This window comes from Oncorhynchus keta, chromosome 18, assembly GCF_023373465.1.
Source record: "Oncorhynchus keta strain PuntledgeMale-10-30-2019 chromosome 18, Oket_V2, whole genome shotgun sequence".
Taxonomy (NCBI): Eukaryota; Metazoa; Chordata; class Actinopteri; order Salmoniformes; family Salmonidae; genus Oncorhynchus; species Oncorhynchus keta.
Window position 1 is genome coordinate 16,906,777 of NC_068438.1, and position 20,036 is coordinate 16,926,812.

Here is a 20,036-nt window from a genome sequence, read left to right on the forward strand (position 1 = left end):
CAGAAGAAGAGAAGAGGGGTGAACAGAAGAAGAGAAGAGGTGTGAACAGAAGAAGAGAAGAGGGGTGAACAGAAGAAGAGAAGAGGGGTGAACAGAAGAAGAGAAGAGGTGTGAACAGAAGAAGAGAAGAGGTGTGAACAGAACAAGAGAAGAGGTGTGAACAGAACAAGAGAAGAGGGGTGAACAGAACAAGAGAAGAGGGGTGAACAGAAGAAGAGAAGAGGTGAGAAAAGAATAAGAGAAGAGGTGAGAACAGAAGAAGAGAAGAGGTGAGAACAGAAGAGGTGTGAACAGAAGAGAAGAGGTGAGAACAGAAGAAGAGAAGAGGTGAGAACAGAAGAAGAGAAGAGGTGAGAACAGAAGAAGAGAAGAGGTGAGAACAGAAGAAGAGAAGAGGTGAGAACAGAAGAAGAGAAGAGGTGAGAACAGAAGAAGAGAAGAGGTGAGAACAGAAGAAGAGAAGAGGTGTGAACAGAAGAGAAGATGGGTGAACAGAAGAAGAGAAGAGGTGAGAAAAGAAGAAGAGAAGAGGTGAGAACAGAAGAAGAGAAGAGGTGTGAACAGAAGAGAAGATGGGTGAACAGAAGAAGAGAAGAAGGGAGAAAAGAAGAAGAGAAGAGGGGTGAACAGAAGAAGAGAAGAGGGGAGAACAGAAGAAGAGAAGAGGTGAGAAAAGATGAAGAGAAGAGGGGTGAACAGAAGAAGAGAAGAGGTGAGAAAAGAAGAAGAGAAGAGGGGTGAACAGAAGAGGGGTGAACAGAAGAAGAGAAGAGGTGAGAAAAGATGAAGAGAAGAGGGGTGAACAGAAGAAGAGAAGAGGTGAGAAAAGAAGAAGAGAAGAAGGGAGAACAGAAGAAGAGAAGAGGGATGAACAGAAGAAGAGAAACGGTGTGAACAGAAGAAGAGAAGAGGTGTGAACAGAAGAAGAGAAGAAGGGAGAAGAAGAGGATGAGAAGATGGGTGAACAGAAGAAGAGAAGAGGGGAGAACAGAAGAAGAGAAGAGGGGTGAACAGAAGAAGAGAAGAGGGGTGAACAGAAGAAGAGAAGAGGGGTGAACAGAAGAAGAGAAGAGGTGTGAACAGAAGAAGAGAAGAGGGGAGAACAGAAGAAGAGAAGAGGGGTGAACAGAAGAAGAGAAGAGGGGTGAACAGAAGAAGAGAAGAGGGGAGAACAGAAGAAGAGAAGAGGGGTGAACAGAAGAAGAGAAGAGGGATGAACAGAAGAAGTGAAACGGTGTGAACAGAAGAAGAGAAGAGGTGTGAACAGAAGAAGAGAAGAAGGGAGAAGAAGAGGATGAGAAGATGGGTGAACAGAAGAAGAGAAGAGAACAGAAGAAGAGAAGAGGGGTGAACAGAAGAAGAGAAGAGGGGTGAACAGAAGAAGAGAAGAGGGGTGAACAGAAGAAGAGAAGAGGTGAGAACAGAAGAAGAGAAGAGGTGAGAACAGAAGAAGAGAAGAGAACAGAAGAAGAGAAGAGAACAGAAGAAGAGAAGAGAACAGAAGAAGAGAAGAGAACAGAAGAAGAGAAGAGGTGAGAACAGAAGAAGAGAAGAGGTGAGAACAGAAGAAGAGAAGAGGTGAGAACAGAAGAAGAGAAGAGGTGAGAACAGAAGAAGAGAGGAGGTGAGAACAGAAGAAGAGAAGAGGTGAGAACAGAAGAAGAGAAGAGGTGAGAACAGAAGAAGAGAAGAGAACAGAAGAAGAGAAGAGAACAGAAGAAGAGAAGAGGTGAGAACAGAAGAAGAGAAGAGGTGAGAACAGAAGAAGAGAAGAGGTGAGAACAGAAGAAGAGAAGAGGTGAGAACAGAAGAAGAGAGGAGGTGAGAACAGAAGAAGAGAAGAGGTGAGAACAGAAGAAGAGAAGAGGTGAGAACAGAAGAAGAGAAGAGGTGTGAACAGAAGAAGAGAAGAGGTGAGAACAGAAGAAGAGGAAGAGGTGAGAACAGAAGAAGAGAAGAGGTGAGAACAGAAGAAGAGAAGAGGTGAGAACAGAAGAAGAGAAGAGGTGTGAACAGAAGAAGAGAAGAGGTGAGAACAGAAGAAGAGAAGAGGTGAGAACAGAAGAAGAGAGGAGGTGAGAACAGAAGAAGAGAAGAGGTGAGAACAGAAGAAGAGAAGATGGGTGAACAGAAGAAGAGAAGAGAACAGAAGAAGAGAAGAGGTGTGAACAGAAGAAGAGAAGATGGGTGAACAGAAGAAGAGAAGAGGTGTGAACAGAAGAAGAGAAGAGGTGTGAACAGAAGAAGAGAAGAGGTGAGAACAGAAGAAGAGAAGAGGGGTGAACAGAAGAAGAGAAGAGGGGTGAACAGAAGAAGAGAAGAGGTGAGAAAAGAGGATGAGAGGAGGGGAGAACAGAAAAAGAGAAGAGAAGAGAACAGAAGAAGAGAAGAGGTGAGAACAGAAGAAGAGAAGAGGGGTGAACAGAAGAAGAGAAGAGGTGAGAACAGAAGAAGAGAAGATGGGTGAACAGAAGAAGAGAAGAGAACAGAAGAAGAGAAGAGGTGTGAACAGAAGAAGAGAAGATGGGTGAACAGAAGAAGAGAAGAGTTGAGAACAGAAGAAGAGAAGAGGTGTGAACAGAAGAAGAGAAGAGGTGAGAACAGAAGAAGAGAAGAGGGGTGAACAGAAGAAGAGAAGAGGGGTGAACAGAAGAAGAGAAGAGGTGAGAAAAGAGGATGAGAGGAGGGGAGAACAGAAAAAGAGAAGAGAAGAGAACAGAAGAAGAGAAGAGGTGAGAACAGAAGAAGAGAAGAGGGGTGAACAGAAGAAGAGAAGAGGTGGGAGAACAGAAGAAGAGAAGAGGGGTGAACAGAAGAAGAGAAGAGGGGTGAACAGAAGAAGAGAAGAGGGGTGAACAGAAGAAGAGAAGAGGGGTGAACAGAAGAAGAGAAGAGGTGAGAACAGAAGAAGAGAAGAGGTGAGAACAGAAGAAGAGAAGAGGTGAGAACAGAAGAAGAGAAGAGGTGTGAACAGAAGAAGAGAAGAGGTGAGAACAGAAGAAGAGAAGAGGGGTGAACAGAAGAAGAGAAGAGAACAGAAAAAGAGAAGAGGTGAGAAAAGAAGAAGAGAAGAGAACAGAAGAAGAGAAGAGATGTGAACAGAAGAAGAAAAGAGGAGTGAACAGAAGAAGAGAAGAGATGTGAACAGAAGAAGAAAAGAGGAGTGAACAGAAGAAGAAAAGAGGGGTGAACAGAAGAAGAGAAGAGGGGTGAACAGAAGAAGAAAAGAGGGGTGAACAGAAGAAGAGAAGAGGTGTGAACAGAAGAAGAGAAGAGGGGTAAACAGAAGAAGAGAAGAGGGGTGAACAGAAGAAGAGAAGAGGTGAGAAAAGAGGAAGAGAGGAGGGGAGAACAGAAAAAGAGAAGAGAAGAGAACAGAAGAAGAGAAGAGGTGAGAACAGAAGAAGAGAAGAGGGGTGAACAGAAGAAGAGAAGAGGTGAGAACAGAAGAAGAGAAGAGGGGTGAACAGAAGAAGAGAAGAGGGGTGAACAGAAGAAGAGAAGAGGGGTGAACAGAAGAAGAGAAGAGGGGTGAACAGAAGAAGAGAAGAGGTGAGAACAGAAGAAGAGAAGAGGTGTGAACAGAAGAAGAGAAGAGGTGAGAACAGAAGAAGAGAAGAGGTGTGAACAGAAGAAGAGAAGAGGTGAGAACATAAGAAGAGAAGAGGGGTGAACAGAAGAAGAGAAGAGAACAGAAAAAGAGAAGAGGTGAGAAAAGAAGAAGAGAAGAGAACAGAAGAAGAGAAGAGATGTGAACAGAAGAAGAAAAGAGGAGTGAACAGAAGAAGAGAAGAGATGTGAACAGAAGAAGAAAAGAGGAGTGAACAGAAGAAGAAAAGAGGGGTGAACAGAAGAAGAGAAGAGGGGTGAACAGAAGAAGAAAAGAGGGGTGAACAGAAGAAGAGAAGAGGTGTGAACAGAAGAAGAGAAGAGGGGTAAACAGAAGAAGAGAAGAGGGGTGAACAGAAGAAGAGAAGAGGTGTGAACAGAAGAAGAGAAGAGGGGAGAACAGAAAAAGAGAAGAGGGGTGAACAGAAGAAGAGAAGAGGGGTGAACATAAGAAGAGAAGAGGTGTGAACAGAAGAAGAGAAGAGGTGTGAACAGAAGAAGAGAAGAGGGGTGAACAGAGGGAGAGAAGAGGGGAGAACAGAAGAAGCGAAGAGGGATGAACAGAAGAAGAGAAGAGGAGTGAACAGAAGAGAAGGGGGTGAACAGAAGAAGAGAAGAGGTGTGAACAGAAGAAGAGAATAGGGGTGAACAGAAGAAGAGAAGAGGTGTGAACAGAAGAAGAGAAGAGGGGTGAACAGAAGAAGAGAAGAGGTGTGAACAGAAGAGAATAGGTGTGAACAGAAGAAGAGAAGAGGTGTGAACAGAAGAAGAGAAGAGGTGTGAACAGAAGAGAAGAGGAGTGAACAGAAGAGAAGAGGGGTGAACAGAAGAAGAGAAGAGGTGAGAAAAGAAGAAGAGAAGAGGTGTGAACAGAAGAAGAGAAAAGGGGTGAACAGAAGAAGAGAAGAGGTGTGAACAGAAGAAGAGAAGAGGGATGAACAGAAGAAGAGAAGAGGGGTGAACAGAAGAAGAGAAGAGGGGAGAACAGAAGAAGAGAAGAGGGGTGAACAGAAGAAGAGAAGAGGTGAGAAAAGAAGAAGAGAAGAGGTGAGAAAAGAAGAAGAGAAGAGGGGTGAACAGAAGAAGAGAAGAGGTGAGAAAAGAAGAAGAGAAGAGGTGAGAAAAGAAGAAGAGAAGAGGTGTGAACAGAAGAAGAGAAGAGGGATGAACAGAAGAAGAGAAGAGGGGTGAACAGAAGAAGAGAAGAGGTGTGAACAGAAGAAGAGAAGAGGGGTGAACAGAAGAAGAGAAGAGGTGTGAACAGAAGAAGAGAAGAGGGGTGAATAGAAGAAGAGAAGAGGTGTGAACAGAAGAAGAGAAGAGGGGTGAACAGAAGAAGAGAAGAGGTGTGAACAGAAGAAGAGAAGAGGGGTGAACAGAAGAAGAGAAGAGGTGTGAACAGAAGAAGAGAAGAGGGGTGAACAGAAGAAGAGAAGAGGTGTGAACAGAAGAAGAGAAGAGGGGTGAACAGAAGAAGAGAAGAGGTGTGAACAGAAGAAGAGAAGAGGGGTGAACAGAAGAAGAGAAGAGGGTGAACAGAAGAAGAGAAGAGGGGTGAACAGAAGAAGAGAAGAGGTGTGAACAGAAGAAGAGAAGAGGGGTGAACAGAAGAAGAGAAGAGGTGTGAACAGAAGAAGAGAAGAGGTGAGAACAGAAGAAGAGAAGAGGTGTGAACAGAAGAAGAGAAGAGGGGTGAACAGAAGAAGAGAAGAGGTGAGAACAGAAGAGAAGGGGGTGAACAGAAGAAGAGAAGAGGTGTGAACAGAAGAAGAGAAGAGGGGTGAACAGAAGAAGAGAAGAGGTGTGAACAGAAGAAGAGAAGAGGGGTGAACAGAAGAAGAGAAGAGGTGTGAACAGAAGAAGAGAAGAGGGGTGAACAGAAGAAGAGAAGAGGTGTGAACAGAAGAGAAGGGGGGTGAACAGAAGAAGAGAAGAGGTGAGAACAGAAGAAGAGAAGAGGTGAGAACAGAAGAAGAGAAAAGGGGTGAACAGAAGAAGAGAAGAGGGGTGAACAGAAGAAGAGAAGAGGGGTGAACAGAAGAAGAGAAGAGGTGTGAACAGAAGAAGAGAAGAGGGGTGAACAGAAGAAGAGAAGAGGTGTGAACAGAAGAAGAGAAGAGGGGTGAACAGAAGAAGAGAAGAGGTGAGAACAGAAGAAGAAGGGGGTGAACAGAAGAAGAGAAGAGGTGTGAACAGAAGAAGAGAAGAGGGGTGAACAGAAGAAGAGAAGAGGGGTGAACAGAAGAAGAGAAGAGGTGTGAACAGAAGAAGAGAAGAGGGGTGAACAGAAGAAGAGAAGAGGTGAGAACAGAAGAGAAGGGGGTGAACAGAAGAAGAGAAGAGGTGTGAACAGAAGAGAAGGGGGTGAACAGAAGAAGAGAAGAGGTGAGAACAGAAGAGAAGAGGTGTGAACAGAAGAAGAGAAGAGGTGAGAACAGAAGAGAAGGGGGTGAACAGAAGAAGAGAAAAGGGGTGAACAGAAGAAGAGAAGAGGTGTGAACAGAAGAAGAGAAAAGGGGTGAACAGAAGAAGAGAAGAGGTGAGAACAGAAGAAGAGAAAAGGGGTGAACAGAAGAAGAGAAGAGGTGTGAACAGAAGAAGAGAAGAGGGGTGAACAGAAGAAGAGAAGAGGTGTGAACAGAAGAAGAGAAGAGGGGTGAACAGAAGAAGAGAAGAGGTGAGAACAGAAGAGAAGGGGTGAACAGAAGAAGAGAAGAGGTGTGAACAGAAGAGAAGGGGTGAAAAGAAGAAGAGAAGAGGTGAGAACAGAAGAAGAGAAGGGGGTGAACAGAAGAAGAGAAAAGGGGTGAACAGAAGAAGAGAAGAGGTGTGAACAGAAGAAGAGAAAAGGGGTGAACAGAAGAAGAGAAGAGGTGAGAACAGAAGAAGAGAAAAGGGGTGAACAGAAGAAGAGAAGAGGTGTGAACAGAAGAAGAGAAGAGGGGTGAACAGAAGAAGAGAAGAGGTGTGAACAGAAGAAGAGAAGAGGGGTGAACAGAAGAAGAGAAGAGGTGAGAACAGAAGAGAAGGGGGTGAACAGAAGAAGAGAAGAGGTGTGAACAGAAGAGAAGGGGGTGAACAGAAGAAGAGAAGAGGTGAGAACAGAAGAGAAGAGGTGTGAACAGAAGAAGAGAAGAGGTGAGAACAGAAGAGAAGGGGGTGAACAGAAGAAGAGAAGAGGTGTGAACAGAAGAAGAGAAGAGGTGTGAACAGAAGAGAAGGGGGTGAACAGAAGAAGAGAAGAGGTGAGAACAGAAGAGAAGGGGGTGAACAGAAGAAGAGAAGAGGTGTGAACAGAAGAGAAGAGGTGTGAACAGAAGAAGAGAAGAGGTGAGAACAGAAGAGAAGGGGGTGAACAGAAGAAGAGAAGAGGTGTGAACAGAAGAAGAGAAGAGGGGTGAACAGAAGAAGAGAAGAGGTGTGAACAGAAGAAGAGAAGAGGGGTGAACAGAAGAAGAGAAGAGGTGTGAACAGAAGAAGAGAAGAGGGGTGAACAGAAGAAGAGAAGAGGTGAACAGAAGAAGAGAAGAGGTGTGAACAGAAGAAGAGAAGAGGTGTGAACAGAAGAAGAGAAGAGGTGTGAACAGAAGAAGAGAAGAGGTGTGAACAGAAGAAGAGAAGAGGTGTGAACAGAAGAAGAGAAGAGGTGTGAACAGAAGAAGAGAAGAGGTGTGAACAGAAGAAGAGAAGAGGTGTGAACAGAAGAAGAGAAGAGGTGTGAACAGAAGAAGAGAAGAGGTGTGAACAGAAGAAGAGAAGAGGTGTGAACAGAAGAAGAGAAGAGGTAGAACAGAACAGAAGAGAAGGGGTGAACAGAAGAAGAGAAGAGGTGAGAACAGAAGAAGAGAAGAGGTGTGAACAGAAGAAGAGAAGAGGTGTGAACAGAAGAAGAGAAGAGGTGAGAACAGAAGAAGAGAAGAGGGGTGAACAGAAGAAGAGAAGAGGTGTGAACAGAAGAAGAGAAGAGGGGTGAACAGAAGAAGAGAAGAGGTGTGAACAGAAGAAGAGAAGAGGGGTGAACAGAAGAAGAGAAGAGGTGTGAACAGAAGAAGAGAAGAGGGGTGAACAGAAGAAGAGAAGAGGTGTGAACAGAAGAAGAGAAGAGGTGAGAACAGAAGAAGAGAAGAGGTGTGAACAGAAGAGAAGGGGGGTGAACAGAAGAAGAGAAGAGGTGTGAACAGAAGAAGAGAAGAGGTGTGAACAGAAGAAGAGAAGAGGGGTGAACAGAAGAAGAGAAGAGGTGTGAACAGAAGAAGAGAAGAGGTGTGAACAGAAGAAGAGAAGAGGGGTGAACAGAAGAAGAGAAGAGGGGTGAACAGAAGAAGAGAAGAGGTGTGAACAGAAGAAGAGAAGAGGGGTGAACAGAAGAAGAGAAGAGGGTGAACAGAAGAAGAGAAGAGGTGTGAACAGAAGAAGAGAAGAGGTGTGAACAGAAGAAGAGAAGAGGGGTGAACAGAAGAAGAGAAGAGGGGTGAACAGAAGAAGAGAAGAGGGGTGAACAGAAGAAGAGAAGAGGGGTGAACAGAAGAAGAGAAGAGGGGTGAACAGAAGAAGAGAAGAGGGGTGAACAGAAGAAAGAAGAGAAAGAGGGGTGAACAGAAGAAGAGAAGAGGGGTGAACAGAAGAAGAGAAGAGGGAGAACAGAAGAAGAGAAGAGGGGAGAACAGAAGAAGAGAAGAGGTGAGAACAGAAGAAGAGAAGAGGGTGAACAGAAGAAGAGAAGAGGTGAGAACAGAAGAAGAGAAGAGGTGTGAACAGAAGAAGAGAAGAGGTGAACAGAAGAAGAGAAGAGGGAGAACAGAAAAAGAGAAGAGGGGTGAACAGAAGGGGAAGAAAAGAGAAGATAAGAGAACAGAAGAAGAGAAGAGGTGAGAAAAGAAGAAGAGAAGAGGGGTGAACAGAAGAAGAGAAGAGGGGTGAACAGAAGAAGAGAAGATGAGAAAGAAGAAGAGAAGAGGGGTGAACAGAAGAAGAGAAGAGGTGAGAAAGAAGAAGAGAAGAGGGGTGAACAGAAGAAGAGAAGAGGGTGAACAGAAGAAGAGAAGAGGAAGAGAACAGAAGAGAAGGGGTGAACAGAAGAAGAGAAGAGGTGAGAAACAGAAGAAGAGAAGAGGTGTGAACAGAAGAAGAAGAGAAGAGGTGAACAGAAAGAAGAGAAGGTGAACAGAAGAAGAGAAGAGGGTGAGAAAAGAAGAAGAGAAGAGGTGTGAACAGAAGAAGAAAAGAGAAGGGTGAACAGAAGAAGAGAAGAGGTGTGAACAGAAGAAGAGAGAAGAGGTGGGTGAAAGAAAGAAGAGAAGAGGGTGAACAGAAAGAAGAGAAGAGGGGTGAACAGAAGAAGAGAAGAGGTGTGAACAGAAGAAGAGAAGAGGGTGAACAGAAGAAGAAAGGGGTGAACAGAAGAAGAGAAGAGGGGTGAACAGAAGAAGAGAAGAGGGTGAACAGAAGAAGAGAAGAGGTGTGAACAGAAGAAGAGAAGAGGGAGAAAAGAAGAAGAGAAGAGAACAGAAGAAGAGAAGAGGGGTGAAAGAAGAAGGTGAACAGAAGAAGAGAAGAGGTGTGAACAGAAGAAGAGAAGAGGGATGAACAGAAGAAGAGAAGGGGTGAACAGAAGAAGAGAAGAGGGGTGAACAGAAGAAGAGAAGAGGGTGAACAGAAGAAGAAGAGAAGAGGGTGAACAGAAGAAGAGAAGAGGTGTGAACAGAAGAAGAGAAGAGGGTGAACAGAAGAAGAGAAGAGGTGTGAACAGAAGAGAAGAGGGGTGAACAGAAGAAGAGAAGTGTGAACAGAAGAAGAAAAGAGGAGTGAACAGAAGAAGAGAAGAGGTGTGAACAGAAGAAGAGAAGAGGGGTGAACAGAAGAAGAAAAGAGGGGTGAACAGAAGAAGAGAAGAGGGGTGAACAGAAGAAGAGAAGAGGGGTGAACAGAAGAAGAGAAGAGGGGTGAACAGAAGAAGAGAAGAGGGGTGAACAGAAGAAGAAAAGAGGTGTGAACAGAAGAAGAGAAGAGGGGTGAACAGAAGAAGAGAAGAGGTGTGAACAGAAGAAGAGAAGAGGGGTGAACAGAAGAAGAGAAGAGGGGTGAACAGAAGAAGAGAAGAGGGGTGAACAGAAGAAGAGAAGAGGGGTGAACAGAAGAAGAGAAGCGGGGTGAACAGAAGAAGAGAAGAGGGGTGAACATAAGAAGAGAAGAGGTGAGAAAAGAAGAAGAGAAGAGGGGTGAACAGAAGAGGGGTGAACAGAAGAAGAGAAGAGGGGTGAACATAAGAAGAGAACAGGGGAGAACAGAACAAGAGAAGAGGTGTGAACAGAAGAGAAGGGGGGTGAACAGAACAAGAGAAGAGGTGAGAACAGAAGAGAAGGGGGGTGAACAGAAGAAGAGAAGAGGTGTGAACAGAAGAAGAGAAGAGGTGTGAACAGAAGAAGAGAAGAGGTGTGAACAGAAGAAGAGAAGAGGTGAGAACAGAAGAAGAGAAGAGGTGAGAACAGAAGAAGAGAAGAGGGGTGAACAGAAGAAGAGAAGAGGTGTGAAGAGAAGAAGAGAAGAGGTGTGAACAGAAGAAGAGAAGAGGTGAGAACAGAAGAAGAGAAGAGGTGAGAACAGAAGAAGAGAAGAGGGCAGAACAGAAGAAGAGAAGAGGGGTGAACAGAAGAAGAGAAGAGGGGTGAACAGAAGAAGAGAAGAGGGGTGAACAGAAGAAGAGAAGAGGGGAGAACAGAAGAAGAGAAGAGGGGAGAACAGAAGAAGAGAAGAGGGGTGAACATAAGAAGAGAACAGGGGAGAACAGAACAAGAGAATAGGTGAGAAAAGAAGAAGAGAAGAGGTGTGAACAGAAGAAGAGAAGAGGTGAGAAAAGAAGAAGAGAAGAGGGGTGAACAGAAGAAGAGAAGAGGTGTGAACAGAAGAAGAGAAGAGGTGAGAAAAGAAGAAGAGAAGAGGGGTGAACAGAAGAAGAGAAGAAGGGAGAACAGAAGAGAAGAGGTGAGAACAGAAGAGAAGGGGGGTGAACAGAAGAAGAGAAGAGGTGTGAACAGAAGAGAAGGGGGGTGAACAGAAGAAGAGAAGAGGTGTGAACAGAAGAGAAGGGGGGTGAACAGAAGAAGAGAAGAGGTGTGAACAGAAGAGAAGGGGGGTGAACAGAAGAAGAAAAGAGGGTGAACAGAAGAAGAGAAGAGGGGTGAACAGAAGAAGAGAAGAGGTGTGAACAGAAGAAGAGAAGAGGTGTGAACAGAAGAAGAGAAGAGGGGTGAACAGAAGAAGAAAAAAGGGGTGAACAGAAGAAGAGAAGAGGGATGAACAGAAGAAGAGAAAAGGGGTGAACAGAAGAAGAGAAGAGGGATGAACAGAAGAAGAGAAGAGGTGTGAACAGAAGAAGAGAAGAGGTGTGAACAGAAGAAGAGAAGGGGTGAACAGAAGAAGAGAAGAGGTGTGAACAGAAGAAGAGAAGAGGGGTGAACAGAAGAAGAGAAGAGGTGTGAACAGAAGAAGAGAAGAGGTGTGAACAGAAGAAGAGAAGAGGGGTGAACAGAAGAAGAGAAGAGGGGTGAACAGAAGAAGAGAAGAGGTGTGAACAGAAGAAGAGAAGAGGGTGAACAGAAGAAGAGAAGAGGGGTGAACAGAAGAAGAGAAGAGGGTGAACAGAAGAAGAGAAGAGGGGTGAACAGAAGAAGAGAAGAGGGTGAACAGAAGAAGAGAAGAGGGTGAACAGAAGAAGAGAAGAGGGGTGAACAGAAGAAGAAAAGAGGGTGTGAACAGAAGAAGAGAAGAGGGATGAACAGAAGAAGAGAAGAGGGTGAACAGAAGAAGAGAAGAGGGGTGAACAGAAGAAAGAAGAGGGGTGAACAGAAGAAGAGAAGAGGTGAACAGAAGAGAAGAGGGAAGAAGAGAAGAGGGTGAACAGAAGAAGAGAAGAGGGTGAACAGAAGAAGAGAAGAGGGTGAACAGAAGAAGAGAAGAGGGTGAACAGAAAGAAAGAGAAGAGGGGTGAACAGAAGAAGAGAAGAGGGGTGAACAGAAGAAGAGAAGAGGGTGAACAGAAGAAGAGAAGAGGTGTGAACAGAAGAAGAGAAGAGGTGAACAGAAGAAGAGAAGAGGGGTGAACAGAAGAAGAGAAGAGGTGAGAACAGAAGAAGAGAAAGGTGAACAGAAGAAGAGAAGAGTGAACAGAAGAAGAGAAGAGGGGTGAACAGAAGAAGAGAAGAGGGGTGAACAGAAGAAGAGAAGAGGTGTGAACAGAAGAAGAGAAGAGGTGAACAGAAGAAGAGAAGAGGGTGAACAGAAGAAGAGAAGAGGTGAACAGAAAGAGGTGAACAGAAGAAGAGAAGAGGTGTGAACAGAAGAAGAGAAGAGGTGTGAACAGAAGAAGAGAAGAGGTGAGAACAGAAGAAGAGAAAGAAGAAGAGAAGTGAACAGAAGAAGAGAAGAGGGGTGAACAGAAGAAGAGAAGAGGGTGAACAGAAGAAGAGAAGAAGGAGAACAGAAGAAGAGAAGAGGGTGAACAGAAGAAGAGAAGAGGTGAGAACAGAGGAGGTGAACAGAAGAAGAGAAGAGAGAACAGAAGAAGAGAAGAGGTGAGAACAGAAGAAGAGAAGAGGGGTGAACAGAAGAAGAGAAAGAGGGATGAACAGAAGAAGAGAAGAGGGTGAACAGAAGAAGAGAAAGAACAGAAGAAGAGAAGAGAAGGTGAACAGAAGAAGAGAAGGGAACAGAAGAAGAGAAGAGGGGTGAACAGAAGAAGAGAAGAGGGGTGAACAGAAGAAGAGAAGAGGGGTGAACAGAAGAAGAGAAGAGGGGTGAACAGAAGAAGAGAAGAGGTGTGAACAGAAGAGAAGGGGGGTGAACAGAAGAAGAGAAGAGGGGTGAACAGAAGAAGAGAAGAGGTGTGAACAGAAGAAGAGAAGAGGTGTGAACAGAAGAAGAGAAGAGGTGTGAACAGAAGAAGAGAAGAGGGGTGAACATAAGAAGAGAACAGGGGAGAACAGAACAAGAGAAGAGGGGTGAACATAAGAAGAGAACAGGGGAGAACAGAAGAAGAGAAGAGGGGTGAGCATAAGAAGAGAACAGGGGAGAACAGAACAAGAGAATAGGTGAGAAAAGAAGAAGAGAAGAGGTGTGAACAGAAGAAGAGAAGAGGTGAGAAAAGAAGAAGAGAAGAGGTGTGAACAGAAGAAGAGAAGAGGTGTGAACAGAAGAGAAGAGGTGTGAACAGAAGAGAAGGGGGGTGAACAGAAGAAGAGAAGAGGGGTGAACAGAAGAAGAGAAGAGGTGAGAACAGAAGAGAAGGGGGGTGAACAGAATAAGAAAAGAGGTGTGAACAGAAGAAGAGAAGAGGTGTGAACAGAAGAAGAGAAGAGGTGAGAACAGAAGAGAAGGGGGGTGAACAGAATAAGAAAAGAGGTGTGAACAGAAGAAGAGAAGAGGGGTGAACAGAAGAAGAGAAGAGGTGTGAACAGAAGAAGAGAAGAGGTGTGAACAGAAGAAGAGAAGAGGGGTGAACAGAAGAAGAGAAGAGGTGTGAACAGAAGAAGAGAAGAGGTGTGAACAGAAGAAGAGAAGAGGGGTGAACAGAAGAAGAGAAAGGGGTGAACAGAAGAAGAGAAGAGGGATGAACAGAAGAAGAGAAAAGGGGTGAACAGAAGAAGAGAAGAGGGATGAACAGAAGAAGAGAAGAGGTGTGAACAGAAGAAGAGAAGAGGTGTGAACAGAAGAAGAGAGGTGAACAGAAGAAGAGAGGTGAACAGAAGAAGAGAAGAGGGATGAACAGAAGAGGGGTGAACAGAAGAAGAGAAGAAGGGAGAACAGAAGAAGAGAAGAGAACAGAAGAAGAGAAGAGGTGAGAAAAGAAGAAGAGAAGAGAACAGAAGAAGAGAAGAGGTGTGAACAGAAGAAGAGAAGAGGGGTGAAGAGAAGAAGAGAAGAGGGGTGAACAGAAGAAGAGAAAAGGGGTGAACAGAAGAAGAGAAAAGGGGTGAACAGAAGAAGAGAAGAGGGATGAACAGAAGAAGAGAAAAGGGGTGAACAGAAGAAGAGAAAAGGGGTGAACAGAAGAAGAGAAAAGGGGAGAACAGAAGAAGAGAAGAGGTGAGAAAAGAAGAAGAGAAGAGGGGTGAACAGAAGAAGAGAAGAGGGATGAACAGAAGAAGAGAAGAGGTGTGAACAGAAGAGAAGAGGTGAGAACAGAAGAAGAGAAGAGGTGAGAACAGAAGAAGAGAAGAGGTGAGAACAGAAGAAGAGAAGAGGGGTGAACAGAAGAAGAGAAAAGGGGAGAACAGAAGAAGAGAAGAGGTGAGAAAAGAAGAAGAGAAGAGGGGTGAACAGAAGAAGAGAAGAGGGATGAACAGAAGAAGAGAAGAGGTGTGAACAGAAGAGAAGAGGTGAGAACAGAAGAAGAGAAGAGGTGAGAACAGAAGAAGAGAAGAGGTGAGAACAGAAGAAGAGAAGAGGTGAGAACAGAAGAAGAGAAGAGGCGAGAACAGAAGAAGAGAAGAGGGGTGAACAGAAGAAGAGAAAAGGGGTGAACAGAAGAAGAGAAGAGGGATGAACAGAAGAAGAGAAAAGGGGTGAACAGAAGAAGAGAAAAGGGGTGAACAGAAGAAGAGAAGAGGGATGAACAGAAGAAGAGAAGAGGTGTGAACAGAAGAGAAGAGGTGAGAACAGAAGAAGAGAAGAGGTGAGAACAGAAGAAGAGAAGAGGTGAGAAAAGAAGAAGAGAAGAGGGGTGAACAGAAGAAGAGAAGAGGGATGAACAGAAGAAGAGAAGAGGTGTGAACAGAAGAGAAGAGGTGAGAACAAAAGAAGAGAAGAGGTGAGAACAGAAGAAGAGAAGAGGTGAGAACAGAAGAAGAGAAGAGGTGAGAACAGAAGAAGAGAAGAGGCGAGAACAGAAGAAGAGAAGAGGGGTGAACAGAAGAAGAGAAAAGGGGTGAACAGAAGAAGAGAAGAGGGATGAACAGAAGAAGAGAAAAGGGGTGAACAGAAGAAGAGAAAAGGGGTGAACAGAAGAAGAGAAGAGGGATGAACAGAAGAAGAGAAGAGGTGTGAACAGAAGAGAAGAGGTGAGAACAGAAGAAGAGAAGAGGTGAGAACAGAAGAAGAGAAGAGGTGAGAACAGAAGAAGAGAAGAGGTGAGAACAGAAGAAGAGAAGAGGTGAGAACAGAAGAAGAGAAGAGGCGAGAACAGAAGAAGAGAAGAGGGGTGAACAGAAGAAGAGAAGAGGTGAGAACAGAAGAAGAGAAGAGGGGTGAACAGAAGAAGAGAAAAGGGGAGAACAGAAGAAGAGAAGAGGTGAGAAAAGAAGAAGAGAAGAGGGGTGAACAGAAGAAGAGAAGAGGGGTGAACAGAAGAAGAGAAGAGGGATGAACAGAAGAAGAGAAGAGGTGTGAACAGAAGAGAAGAGGTGAGAACAGAAGAAGAGAAGAGGTGAGAACAGAAGAAGAGAAGAGGTGAGAACAGAAGAAGAGAAGAGGTGAGAACAGAAGAAGAGAAGAGGCGAGAACAGAAGAAGAGAAGAGGGGTGAACAGAAGAAGAGAAAAGGGGTGAACAGAAGAAGAGAAGAGGGATGAACAGAAGAAGAGAAAAGGGGTGAACAGAAGAAGAGAAAAGGGGTGAACAGAAGAAGAGAAGAGGGATGAACAGAAGAAGAGAAGAGGTGTGAACAGAAGAGAAGAGGTGAGAACAGAAGAAGAGAAGAGGTGAGAACAGAAGAAGAGAAGAGGTGAGAAAAGAAGAAGAGAAGAGGGGTGAACAGAAGAAGAGAAGAGGGATGAACAGAAGAAGAGAAAAGGGGTGAACAGAAGAAGAGAAAAGGGGTGAACAGAAGAAGAGAAGAGGGATGAACAGAAGAAGAGAAGAGGTGTGAACAGAAGAGAAGAGGTGAGAACAGAAGAAGAGAAGAGGTGAGAACAGAAGAAGAGAAGAGGTGAGAACAGAAGAAGAGAAGAGGTGAGAACAGAAGAAGAGAAGAGGCGTGAACAGAAGAAGAGAAAAGGGGTGAACAGAAGAAGAGAAGAGGGATGAACAGAAGAAGAGAAAAGGGGTGAACAGAAGAAGAGAAGAGGGGTGAACAGAAGAAGAGAAGAGGGATGAACAGAAGAAGAGAAGAGGTGAGAACAGAAGAAGAGAAGAGGTGAGAACAGAAGAAGAGAAGAGGTGAGAACAGAAGAAGAGAAGAGGTGAGAACAGAAGAAGAGAAGAGGTGAGAACAGAAGAAGAGAAGAGGGGTGAACAGAAGAAGAGAAGAGGTGAGAACAGAAGAAGAGAAGAGGGGTGAACAGAAGAAGAGAAGAGGGGAGAACAGAAGAAGAGAAGAGGTGTGAACAGAAGAAGAGAAGAGGGGAGAACAGAAGAAGAGAAGAGGGTGAACAGAAGAGAAGAGGGGTGAACAGAAGAAGAGAAGAGGGGAGAACAGAAGAAGAGAAGAGGTGAGAAAAGAAGAAGAGAAGAGGGTGAACAGAAGAAGAGAAGAAGGGAGAAAAGAAGAAGAGAAGAGGGGTGAACAGAAGAAGAGAAGAGGGGTGAACAGAAGAAGAGAAGAGGGGTGAACAGAAGAAGAGAAGAGGTGAGAAAAGAATAAGAGAAGAGGTGAGAACAGAAGAAGAGAAGAGGTGTGAACAGAAGAGAAGAGGGGTGAACAGAAGAAGAGAAGAGGGGAGAACAGAAGAAGAGAAGAGGTGAGAAAAGAAGAAGAGAAGAGGGGTGAACAGAAGAAGAGAAGAGGTGAGAAAAGAAGAAGAGAAGAGGGGTGAACAGAAGAAGAGAAGAAGGGAGAAAAGAAGAAGAGAAGAGGGGTGAACAGAAGAAGAGAAGAGGGGAGAACAGAAGAAGAGAAGAGGGGTGAACAGAAGAAGAGAAGAGGGGTGAACAGAAGAAGAGAAGAGGTGAGAAAAGAAGAAGAGAAGAGGTGTGAACAGAAGAAGAGAAGATGGGTGAACAGAAGAAGAGAAGAGGTGAGAAAAGAAGAAGAGAAGAGGTGTGAACAGAAGAGAAGATGGGTGAACAGAAGAAGAGAAGAGGTGAGAAAAGAAGAAGAGAAGAGGTGTGAACAGAAGAGAAGATGGGTGAACAGAAGAAGAGAAGAAGGGAGAAAAGAAGAAGAGAAGAGGTGAGAACAGAAGAAGAGAAGAGGTGTGAACAGAAGAGAAGATGGGTGAACAGAAGAAGAGAAGAGGTGAGAACAGAAGAAGAGAAGAGGTGTGAACAGAAGAGAAGATGGGTGAACAGAAGAAGAGAAGAGGTGAGAAAAGAAGAAGAGAAGAGGTGTGAACAGAAGAGAAGATGGGTGAACAGAAGAAGAGAAGAAGGGAGAAAAGAAGAAGAGAAGAGGGGTGAACAGAAGAAGAGAAGAGGGGTGAACAGAAGAAGAGAAGAGGGGTGAACAGAAGAAGAGAAGAGGTGAGAAAAGAATAAGAGAAGAGGTGAGAACAGAAGAAGAGAAGAGGGGTGAACAGAAGAAGAGAAGAGGTGAGAAAAGAAGAAGAGAAGAGGTGAGAAAAGAAGAAGAGAAGAGGGGTGAACAGAAGAAGAGAAGAGGTGAGAAAAGAAGAAGAGAAGAGGGGTGAACAGAAGAAGAGAAGAGGTGTGAACAGAAGAAGAGAAGAGGTGAGAAAAGAAGAAGAGAAGAGGGGTGAACAGAAGAGGGGTGAACAGAAGAAGAGAAGAAGGGAGAACAGAAGAAGAGAAAAGGTGTGAACAGAAGAAGAGAAGAAGGGAGAAGAAGAGAAGAGGTGTGAACAGAAGAAGAGAAGAGGTGTGAACAGAAGAAGAGAAGAGGTGAGAACAGAAGAAGAGAAGAGGTGAGAACAGAAGAAGCGAAGAGGTGTGAACAGAAGAAGAGAAGAGGTGAGAACAGAATAAGAGAGGAGGTGAGAACAGAAGAAGAGAAGAGGTGAGAACAGAAGAAGAGAAGATGGGTGAACAGAAGAAGAGAACAGAAGAAGAGAAGAGGTGAGAAAAGAAGAAGAGAAGAGAGGTGAACAGAAGAAGAGAAGAGAACAGAAGAAGAGAAGAGGTGAGAACAGAAGAAGAGAAGAGGGGTGAACAGAATAAGAGAAGATGGGTGAACAGAAGAAGAGAAGAGGTGAGAACAGAAGAAGAGAAGATGGGTGAACAGAAGAAGAGAAGAGGGGTGAACAGAAGAAGAGAAGAGAACAGAAGAAGAGAAGAGGTGAGAAAAGAAGAAGAGAAGAGGGGTGAACAGAAGAGGGGTGAACAGAAGAAGAGAAGAAGGGAGAAAAGAAGAAGAGAAGAGGGGTGAACAGAAGAAGAGAAGAGGGGTGAACAGAAGAAGAGAAGAGGTGAGAAAAGAAGAAGAGAAGAGGGGTGAACAGAAGAGGGGTGAACAGAAGAGGGAGAACAGAAGAAGAGAAGAGGTGTGAACAGAAGAAGAGAAGAGGTGTGAACAGAAGAAGAGAAGAGGTGTGAACAGAAGAAGAGAAGAGGTGTGAACAGAAGAAGAGAAGAAGGAGAAGAAGAGAAGAGGTGTGAACAGAAGAAGAGAAGAGGTGAGAACAGAAGAAGAGAAGAGGTGAGAACATAAGAAGAGAAGAGGGGTGAACAGAAGAAGAGAAGAGGTGAGAACATAAGAAGAGAAGAGGTGTGAACAGAAGAAGAGAAGAGGTGAGAACATAAGAAGAGAAGAGGTGTGAACAGAAGAAGAGAAGAGGTGAGAACATAAGAAGAGAAGAGGGGTGAACAGAAGAAGAGAAGAGAACAGAAGAAGAAAAGAGGTGAGAAAAGAAGAAGAGAAGAGAACAGAAGAAGAGAAGATGGGTGAACAGAAGAAGAGGTGAGAAAAGAAGAAGAGAAGAGAAAAGAAGAAGAAAAGAGGTGAGAAAAGAAGAAGAGAAGAGAAAAGAAGAAGAGAAGAGGGGTGAACAGAAGAGGGGTGAACAGAAGAAGAGAAGAAGGGAGAACAGAAGAAGAGAAGAGGTGTGAACAGAAGAAGAGAAGAGGTGAGAACAGAAGAAGAGAAGAGGTGTGAACAGAAGAAGAGAAGAGGTGAGAACATAAGAAGAGAAGAGGGGTGAACAGAAGAAGAGAAGAGAACAGAAGAAGAAAAGAGGTGAGAAAAGAAGAAGAGAAGAGAACAGAAGAAGAGAAGATGGGTGAACAGAAGAAGAGGTGAGAAAAGAAGAAGAGAAGAGAAAAGAAGAAGAAAAGAGGTGAGAAAAGAAGAAGAGAAGAGAAAAGAAGAAGAGAAGAGGGGTGAACAGAAGAGGGGTGAACAGAAGAAGAGAAGAAGGGAGAACAGAAGAAGAGAAGAGGTGTGAACAGAAGAAGAGAAGAGGTGTGAACAGAAGAAGAGAAGAGGTGTGAACAGAAGAAGAGAAGAGGTGTGAACAGAAGAAGAGAAGAGGTGTGAACAGAAGAAGAGAAGAGGTGTGAACAGAAGAAGAGAAGAGGTGTGAACAGAAGAAGAGAAGAGGTGTGAACAGAAGAAGAGAAGAGGGGTGAACAGAAGTAGAGAAGAGGGGTGAACAGAAGAAGAGAAGAGGTGAGAACAGAAGAAGAGAAGAGTTGAGAACAGAAGAAGAGAAGAGGTGAGAACAGAAGAAGAGAAGAGGTGAGAACAGAAGAAGAGAAGAGGTGAGAACAGAAGAAGAGAAGAGGTGTGAACAGAAGAAGAGAAGAGTTGAGAACAGAAGAAGAAAAGAGGGGTGAACAGAAGAAGAGAAGAGGTGAGAACAGAAGAAGAGAAAAGGTGAGAACAGAAGAAGAGAAGAGGTGAGAACAGAAGAAGAGAAGAGGTGTGAACAGAAGAAGAGAAGAGTTGAGAACAGAAGAAGAGAAGATGGGTGAACAGAAGAAGAGAAGAGTTGAGAACAGAAGAAGAGAAGAGGTGTGAACAGAAGAAGAGAAGAGGTGTGAACAGAAGAAGAGAAGAGTTGAGAACAGAAGAAGAGAAGAGGTGAGAACAGAAGAAGAGAAGAGGTGTGAACAGAAGAAGAAAAGAGGGGTGAACAGAAGAAGAGAAGAGGTGAGAACAGAAGAAGAGAAGAGGTGTGAACAGAAGAAGAGAAGAGGTGAGAACAGAAGAAGAGAAGAGGGGTGAACAGAAGAAGAGAAGAGGTGTGAACAGAAGAAGAGAAGAGGGGTGAACAGAAGAAGAGAAGAGTTGAGAACAGAAGAAGAGAAGAGGTGAGAACAGAAGAAGAGAAGAGGTGAGAACAGAAGAAGAGAAGAGGTGAGAACAGAAGAAGAGAAGAGGTGAGAAAAGAAGAAGAGAAGAGGTGAGAACAGAAGAAGAGAAGAGGGGTGAACAGAAGAAGAGAAGAGGTGAGAACAGAAGAAGAGAAGAGGTGAGAACAGAAGAAGAGAAGAGGTGAGAAAAGAAGAAGAGAAGAGGTGAGAAAAGAAGAAGAAAAGAGGGGTGAACAGAAGAAGAGAAGAGGGGTGAACAGAAGAAGAGAAGAGGTGAGAACAGAAGAA

The 20,036-nt window shown here is 44.3% G+C and overlaps 1 protein-coding gene and 1 long non-coding RNA gene across 3 annotated transcripts in view; one reads left to right on the forward strand and one right to left on the reverse strand.

Moving 5' to 3' along the window:
• The window catches only part of LOC118396847 (neurobeachin-like), a 372,037-nt gene that overhangs the window by 242,644 nt on the left and 109,357 nt on the right, over window positions 1-20,036 (reverse strand). The gene's annotated exons all lie outside the window — the stretch shown is intronic.
• Window positions 240-16,400, forward strand: LOC127908657 (uncharacterized). The gene is made up of 3 exons (XR_008067895.1): window positions 240-284; window positions 323-508; window positions 16,257-16,400. It is a non-coding gene; the product is annotated as an uncharacterized LOC127908657 (long non-coding RNA).